We start from the raw sequence: 8,903 nt of genomic DNA, 5'->3' as shown, positions 1-8,903 counted from the left end.
ATAATAGATAGTTTATATAGTTTATATGATTAGTTTTAATTGCTTCAAATATTATTATGAGATCAGTTAAATTTGGTATTTCACAACTATCTACTGAAAAAAGCTTGTAACATGCTCCCCTATAAAAAAAAATTATTTAATTTAAATATGCTTAAATTGGAATAGATGATATCCAATTTATTTTAACTAAAAGTTGTCATTTGTTACAAAAATGCACATCTAGAGAGTACAGAGTAGAAATTTAATTAACTAAATAAAAATGAAAAAGAAGTATGCATAAGCATATACTAGCCACTGCAAGCAAAAAATAAATAAATAAAAGACATATGTTTTCAAACTTTGGCCAGCAAAATCATTATTCTTCCCCTTTATTATTCCATTATAATCACTAGAAATCAGGGTAGTACAAGTTCCATGAAATATAAAGTAGGGTACCTAGAACTGAGGAGATTTTTCAAGTTTTATGTTATTTGAATGTTGAATCAAAGCGATGAAACTCCCATTTGGTTGTTTTCTTGACTAAGAGAATATTCTTAGTGCTAGCACTTAGTCTACTTATACAAGTTGAATTGTGTTTTACATAAATTTTATTTAGTTGCTATACAATTTTACAGGAATGCCCTATTGGCACATATAAAGATACTGATTGCTCAGATGACAATCTTTGTGGTCCTTGTTCACTTGATCTTCTTCCTAGTCGTGCTGAGTTCATATATATATGTGAGGTAGCTTTACTTATCCTATTTACTTCTTTGTAGAATTTTTGGTTCCTATATGTGTATATCTGACAAGTATAGAATGCCAAATTGCTATACTCCTCTTGAAGAGTTTCTTTATACTTTTGGAGGACCCTGGCATTTCTCAGTTCTGCTATCATGCATTTTGGTTCTTCTGGCTACGTTGTTAAATACTTTAAGGATAAATTTTATTGGTTCAGGTTCTTATAACCGTGTAGGTTCGATTCAACATGATAGCCATCACCATTTCCCATATCTTCTTTCATTTTCTGTGGTATGTATATACCTATGTAAACATATTTCTTTTTTTACAAGCACTTTCTCGTGTCTAGTTTTATTACGTTTTTTTCCTTCCAGAGTTTTGATAAAATGATGCACATTATCTTTCACATTTTTTAAAAAATAATTATTATTATTACTATTTATTGAATATGTGCGAGGAACCAAATCTGAAGACGCTCAAAGCCATGTTCACACGATGTACTTTATGGGTCCTAATACCTTTAGAGAACCATGGCATCTTCCCTACTCTCCTCCATAGTGTAAGCAAGTATCTTCTAAAATGGCTAATGATGATATATAGGATGTTAGTGTAATGGTTTGATTTGAACCCGTAAGTATTTATATTCCAAAGTTTTTAAGTTGAAGATTTATTTTTGGTCTTTCTTTGTGTAAAATAATATTATTTCTACCATAACAATCATTATGAACTGATTTCTGTATAAGGCATTGTTTAGTCACTACACCAAAAAGGGCATAGGATAACACTAAAATCTAATAGAATTAAAAAAAAGTATTATGCTAGGTAAAAAGCAGGTGACTCAAAATTTTGGGCACCAACATTAAATTTTCACGTTTCTCACCCTGTTTCTCTCTTATCTATTTAAGACTTTTTATATTAAAAAATATTAATAAAGTAAAAATCCCTAATCCCTTTTTCTTCCTATACGTGCCTCTCTCCTCTCAGCCGCCCCTTCATCTTTCTCTCTATTTCTCTCAAATCATCTCCTCTCAAGCTCCATGTCTCCCCTATCTTCCTCTCTCACTTCCATGGGAGACCACGACTACAATCATGACGGCGTGCGGTGGCTCACAACGATGATGTGCGGTGGTTTCCATGGAAGCCGAAGAAGATTGACAGATGGAGCTAGCTCGGTGGTTAGTGCCCTGCCCACTGTTCTTGAGAATCCAAGCCCACCCAAATCCTCCTTCAATGAGGTACGAGATGATTTTTTTTTTTAGAAAAAAAATTGGGGTTTTATTCAATTTGGATGATGGTTTCTGGGAAATTTCTGAAATGGGTTTGATAGATTTCAACAGTTGATTGAATCATTAATATTAGTGGTTTCTCTAACCACCCCCATTCGGACAGTGCTAACTAAGTAAAGGAGACGAGCCAGAGTTCAGAGCAACGTCTCCTAATGTGACTCACTCACTCTCTCTCTTCCGATCTCCTCTCTCACTATTGTTGCTTGAAAAATTATAACTATTAGTGTTTTAAGTTAATATAATTTTGAAGTCTAAATGAGGGGTTGACATTAAATTGCCTCTCTCCCTTCCAAGGAGGCCAACCTCTTCAAACTCATCATCGTAAGCTTCGATTCCCTGCACTTCTTATTTTTCTTCCCTTTTAATCGCTGGAAGATCTAACTGTGTTTTCTCTATCTTTTTCAGTACCAAAATAGAATCAAAACCCTATTTTATTTATCTATATATTTATATTTTGATTTCGTTTGTTGATTGTTTCACTTCTGTTCTGTTTTTTGAATACTGGACGAATTGACAGACATGGAAAAGTTTTGATATTTATGATCGCTTTTGTGCTTTTATTACAAAATAAATGATTGAGTCAATTAGGTATGGTTTATTTTGGTGAATCTAATATAATTTTGGGTTATTACGGTGGAAGTGCTTAGTGGGGGAAGGATCGTAATGTTCAAATTTGTGATTTTTTTCTTCTTCTTATTTAAGCATAAGTTTTGAACTTTTTTATTGGACTAGTTATTAGAATTGTGTGTTTGACTGGGAGAATATAGAGAATTGGAAATGTGAACTGGGTAGTGGATATAGAGAATTTTTTAATGTTATATTTCATTTTTGGTAGTTAATGTAATGAAGTCAGACTCATGGCGTTATCATGCTAATGTCGATTTTTTATATTTATCCATTTGATTCTGCTTCAAGTTCAGATTTTAAAATTGTCTGAAAACTTAGCTACGATATTAAAGTCCAACGAGCTTGATTGTTTGTATTATATCAATTCAAATTCTTGTATGGCTTTAGTATTTTAGGAACAAATTCATTTAGGATTGATAAAGAATGGCTGCTGCAGTAAGCTGCCAATGTATTTACTATATAGTTATGTTGTAATACCTATTTGTGCTGGTTCACACAGTAAATCACATAATTTTTTTTCACTGGCAAAAGGCAATTTAATTTACATAATCCAATTGATACCATCTCCTTTTTTTTTTGCCAAAATGGTCATTAAATCTCATATTTTTCTTTCAGAAATCTTATGAGACAAAATAGTATAAGAAGGGGTTGAAGGCTGCGGACACTATTTTGAAAAAGTTTCTAGACCATGGAGGTATTTTCTGTTTCATGCAATATGTAATTTGGTACTGCACAATTAGCTGATCTAGCGACCACTTTATTCAATTTTGTTTCCTCTGTCTGTGTCCATTGGCTCTTGTCTACACACCTATATGTATATATATATTTTATTTGCTTTTCACATATTGGAGAACTTGACAATTTCATCGTTTTTTCTGTTATAAATTATATGAATCATTCTGATGCATGAACCTCATGCTTATATAGGATCCACATTTAGCTGCTGAGCCACAGTGCTTCTTGAAGATTTACACACTCATCTCATTTTTAAAAAAAAAATATATATTTACACAGTCATCTTGCTGTTTTATTATTATATTTTAATTGAAATCATTTTCAAACAAAATTAACTTCTCTTACATTTCCTTTGTGTTTATATTGGTCAGAAAATTTATCAATGAAGGGGTTGCATTAAATTGCATGGACCGTAAATCTGAAGCATATGAGCTTGTTCGGCAAGGATTAAAGGTGAGGGTGTTGTCTAAAATTTTAATGTTCTATTTTGTTTTCAAAATCAGTAGGGTCTTTAGTTCTCTAAGTCTTTTTTGTCTCTTTGTAGAATGGTCTTAAAAGTCATGTATGCTGGCATGTTTATGGTCTTCTTTATCAGTCTGATAGAGAATACAAGGAGGCAATCAAATGCTATAGAAATGCATTGAGGATCGATCCAGACAATATTGAAATTTTGCGGGATCTGTCACTGTTACAGGTATGCTTTTGATGTTAATTTTCTTCTTTGAGAGACTTATGCTCTGTTGGTAACTTAAAAACAATACTGAAGTTCATCACTTATATTTTCTGTTTCAAAGTTAACTAGAATACATGACACTTGTTAAATATAGCTGCTAATATCATGCTTGTTTATTACATCATTTTTTGTGAGTAATGCCTTTTTCTTGATTTAAATCCTTAATTTGTTTTGGTTAATGATGGCTCTTTATCTATTGTGGTACAGGCGCAAATGTGAGATTTGGCAGGGTTTATCGAGACAAGACAATAGCTCTTGTCTCTAAAATCAAATCATCGTATGAATTGGATCGGCTTTGCTGTTGCTCACCATTTAAACTCAAAGTATGAATTTGACCTTATTTATTGATCCTTTATTTATATATATTTATATATTTATCTTTCTAGTGGCCATCATTTACGTTGACAAACCTAAATTGTTTTTCTTGTTGGTCCCACTTACTAATGTTACTCAAATACTTAATGTTTGATATAAACAACCAAGAAGTTTCCAAACTTATGTTCTCTCATTCATAATTCAAATTGATTCGTGCTTTAAACACAACTGGAAATTTCTAGTCTATAGACTGTAGATCTATGACTTCATATTTTCAAACAGTGGTTTTGACATTGGTCATGCCATTGCTGTTAATTTTTTGTTAATACGCTGCAATGGTTCATGCAGCTGTTCTCAGTAAAAAATTACTCTTGTAATTCATGTTCTGAATTTATTGTCAAAAAGTCTGTTACATAGTGTGATGTAAGTTGAACCTTTTAAAAATCCAGATCAAATAAATCATGTGGAAGTTAATACAGTCCTTCCGTTGCTTTTAGAAAATGCTATTCCTCTCTTTTGTGCATGTGTTTAAGTATTATATATGTATACAAACAATACTTTTTCTTTCTTTCTATACAACATATGTAAATATGTAAGAATAGTTCCACTTTACTTTTTCAGTGGATAAATTCTTCTTGGTTGTGTGTTTGGGTTATTAAATTTGAGTATAAGTTTTGGTCTATTAAATTTTATTTTTTCTTGTTAGTGCTTTAAAAGCAATTGAAATTCTGGAAGCATATGAAGGGACACTAGAAGATGATTTTCCTCCTGATAATGAACGTTGTGAACATGGGGAAATGCTTTTGTATAAGGTATTCTATGTGGTATCTTCTGTATATTGTCTCTTATGTTATATATTAATGTAGATCTTATAGGTGACTAGCTGTCTATTATGTTGATTTTTAGGCTTGTTTTATTATATGGGTTTTAGTTATTGTTAGGTTTTGTAGTTGTTTAGAAGTTTTGTGTGTATTGGAGCTGTTACTGGCTATTTATGTTTCAGGTTTTTCGCCACCTATTCTTGTGGTATTTTTTTTAGGTTCCCTTGGTTTTGTGAATGATTAATGCTAATGGGCACCATTGTTGCACAACACCACCTTACATAGCATACTGTTATTGGTGCATTATAGTATCGAGTCCCACAACACCACCTTACATAGCATACTGTTATTGGTGCAATATAGTATCGAGTCCCACTTATTTTAATTTAACATAAAAATATGTGGGACCCGATACTTAATTGCATTGAACCAATCAACCTAAGGTGTTGCTGGGCATCATGGGTTCCATATAGCAATGCTCTTTGTGAATGCATGAACATCTCTTAAGTTATTTGACTTTTTAAAAGTTACTTTTATATGGTAAATATGAAAACAGTTATTTATTTTTCCTTGTTAGTCTAGTTTGATGCCCTTTCAATCAGTGGGTTCTACGTTTCACACATCAAATGAAAAAACTTATTAGGTTTTATTGTCCCATCCCATCATATGGTTTTAATAGTGGCCTTTATCAATTTTATTCTCCAGATTTCTTTGCCAGAAGAATCGGGTTCTATTGAGAGAGCTCTTGATGAGTTGCACAAGAAAGAGCCAAAAATAGTATGCTTGAACTTTTATATTTCTTATGAGGTTATTTTTTAGCATGCGAATCTCAAGTGGTTACCATTTCTTATTATATATTTCAAGATTGATAAATTGGCTTTTAAAGAACAAGAGGTTTCTCTTTTAGTAAAGCTTGGTCGCTTTGAAGAAGGTGCCACTTTGTTCAAGGCCCTACTTTCTGTGAATCGTGACAATTACAGGTATTCAGTAATGCTAATGCTATATTTCTTTTTAAAATATCAATTCCTTTTGAAAATTTGATTCATATTTTGAACTTGTTATTTTGAGTTCAATTTCAGATACTATGAAGGCCTTCACAAGTGTGTTTGGCTCTATTATGAAAATGGTCAGTATTCAACCGACCAAATTGAATAGTTGGATTTGTTGTACAATTCTCTCAGGCAGCAATACACTTGGTCTTCTGCTGTCAAGGTAAAATATTGAGTGATCTGAATTTTAACTTTGCTGCTTTCCTTGTAATGGTTTCCATTTTATCCGAATGTTGTGAAGCCTATTAGTTATTACACAAACTTGTAATAACACTGGGCTTTATTCTATCAAATATTGTGCACTGCTATGATGGAGTTGATTTTAAATTTATACATTGGATTCTTTCTGTTCTGCATGTATCTGTTGTTGATATTATTTTTGGTAAATTTTAACTAATAAACTGCTATTAATTAGTTTCAAAGGGGGAGAACTTCGTTAATTTTTCAATGGGTTGACCTATTGAACTTAATATTGATTTATTATTAATTTCCAAATTTCTTTCATGGTACACCATTCCATTTTAGTCGTGACTTTATCATATTTACTTAACATTAGAAATGCTTAGCTGAAAAGTCCTCAGGTGATTTATGAGTTGAATGCAATTAAATTAGATTCTTGGTACTACTTTTTGGTTACTACCGCATTAGAATGACCGTCATCATTATTATTATTTTTTATGCTCTTCTTATTTATGGACTTTTTCGAGTTATCACTGAATCTTGTTGGGTTGGGTGTTTCAGAGAAGACCGCTCAACTTTCTGCAAGGTGTCAGGTTTAGAGAAGCGGCTGAAAATTATATTAGGCCCCTCCTTACTAAGGTATTTATGGTTCCTTTTTTATCACTCTGACTCGGTCTTTTATATTTTATGGCAACGTATATTCTTGATGCTTTCAGGGAGTTCCATCATTGTTCACTGATCTTTCTCCATTGTATGATCATCCTGAAAAGGTATGCTCCTCATTCTTCTTGAATGTTTTACACATTAATTTTTTGATTTTTTTAGGACCTAAGAAAATATTATTTCTGTAGGTTTAAGTTATGTTTTGTCACACTGTTTTCCAGGCAGACATTCTTGAGGAACTTATTATTGAGCTGGAGCATGCTGCTTTCCAGGCAAAATTGTTTCTTCATATTGGTTCTTCTTATGGAATATAGGGTGATAAATTAGTTAGTATGAATTGTCCTTTCCCTTTCTTTTTCTCCTGAGTTGCATATGTCTGGTTTCCTGGTTTCCTTTACTCTCAAATGTGAAAAGTTTCAATTCTTGTATTTAATGACCTAAATTAGTTTCTCTCTATGTTCTTTGTTCTTTTTGTTTTTCTTGATTTATATTATTTCTTTATGGGAGTGATTTTAGTAACAATAAGAAACTAGCTTTTGGTGTTGAAGAGAACGACTTTCTGATCATCCCTTGGTCATTTGTTTCTATGTTTTTTGCTTTTGCGATAGCAATTGAATCTTGTTGTTCTATGCTTTTTATGTGTTGATAATTGAGTAACACTTTTATTTTTTGAACAGGTCAGTACGTCAGAGCTATCTTTCTACATTTATGCTTCGCACTTCCTAGAAATTTCATGATCTTCCTATGCATGCAGGTTCTGAGTTTTTCTCTGTTTGTGGCTTCCTAGGATTGGATCTTTAAATTAATACATGCAGGTTTTGAGTTTTTCTCTGTATTTCTTGTGTAATTTTAGAGGGAAGAAGCAATATGTTTTGTTGCTTCAGTCTTGTTTTGCATGGTAGTACATCTTTCTATACCCTGCTGTTTCGTCAAGTTTTGGAGTTATTACAAATTTAATTTAAACTTTATATGCTTACAGGTGGAAACTAGCTTAAGTCTTATGTTCTTAATAATAAAAGGACTTTTTCTTTACAATGTGCAGGTATATTGAGATGATTTCTTTGGAGCAATTCTTGACAACATTTGTAGTTGAGGCCTTTAGAATGGAAGAATGTATTTCACTAATTTTGTATACATTTCTTGTTTTGTATTTAGTGATAAAGGAATCTGAATTAGGCATAAATTATGTTGTAATATGATTTCTTAAGCCTAGACTAGTAGACTAAATATTGTAATTACATTTTGAGTAATTAATAAAAATCTATTTATGTTACCTTATTTGGCTTCAACTTTCATATTTGTTTTCCTAGTTTTGTGTAAGTAAAAGAAGATTATGTTTCTCTAAGCTAATATAACACATTTGTTATATTAAAGTGTAGTATAACACAAAAAATATGTTATACTAAAGTCTAGTATAACAAAAATTTATAAGTATTGAAATGTGTTATATAATCGACTATAAATAACATAATTAAACACTTATCTATATATTAAAATAACACAGAAATTGTGCTATCGTTGACAGTATAATAACACATCTGTAAAACAATGATAAAGTGTTATGTAAAGTACCCTGACCTACGATAACATAGTCGGTCTTAACACATCAAAAAGTGTTATGGTATGTTTTGATAACACATTTTCGGTGTTATTAAAAGCATTTTTTCTTGTAGTGAGTAACACATTTTGGTTAGATGGCACGTCATGCTCATAAGCCAGTAAGATTGGAAACATAATCATGTTAGTATTCTATTAATCTGTTTATTTTGTCTCA

At 31.7% G+C, this 8,903-nt stretch overlaps 1 pseudogene; it reads left to right on the top strand.

Annotated features, from left to right (window-relative positions):
* Positions 1–1,835: 1,835 nt before the first annotated feature.
* LOC133779122 (N-terminal acetyltransferase A complex auxiliary subunit NAA15-like) lies at positions 1,836–8,407 on the top strand (annotated as a pseudogene).
* The last annotated feature ends 496 nt before the right edge of the window (positions 8,408–8,903 follow it).

The sequence above is a fragment of the Humulus lupulus genome, chromosome 5 (genome assembly GCF_963169125.1).
Source record: "Humulus lupulus chromosome 5, drHumLupu1.1, whole genome shotgun sequence".
Lineage (NCBI taxonomy): Eukaryota > Viridiplantae > Streptophyta > Magnoliopsida > Rosales > Cannabaceae > Humulus > Humulus lupulus.
The sequence above is the reverse complement of the archived record's forward strand: the minus strand, read 5'-3'. Positions and strand labels throughout refer to the sequence as shown.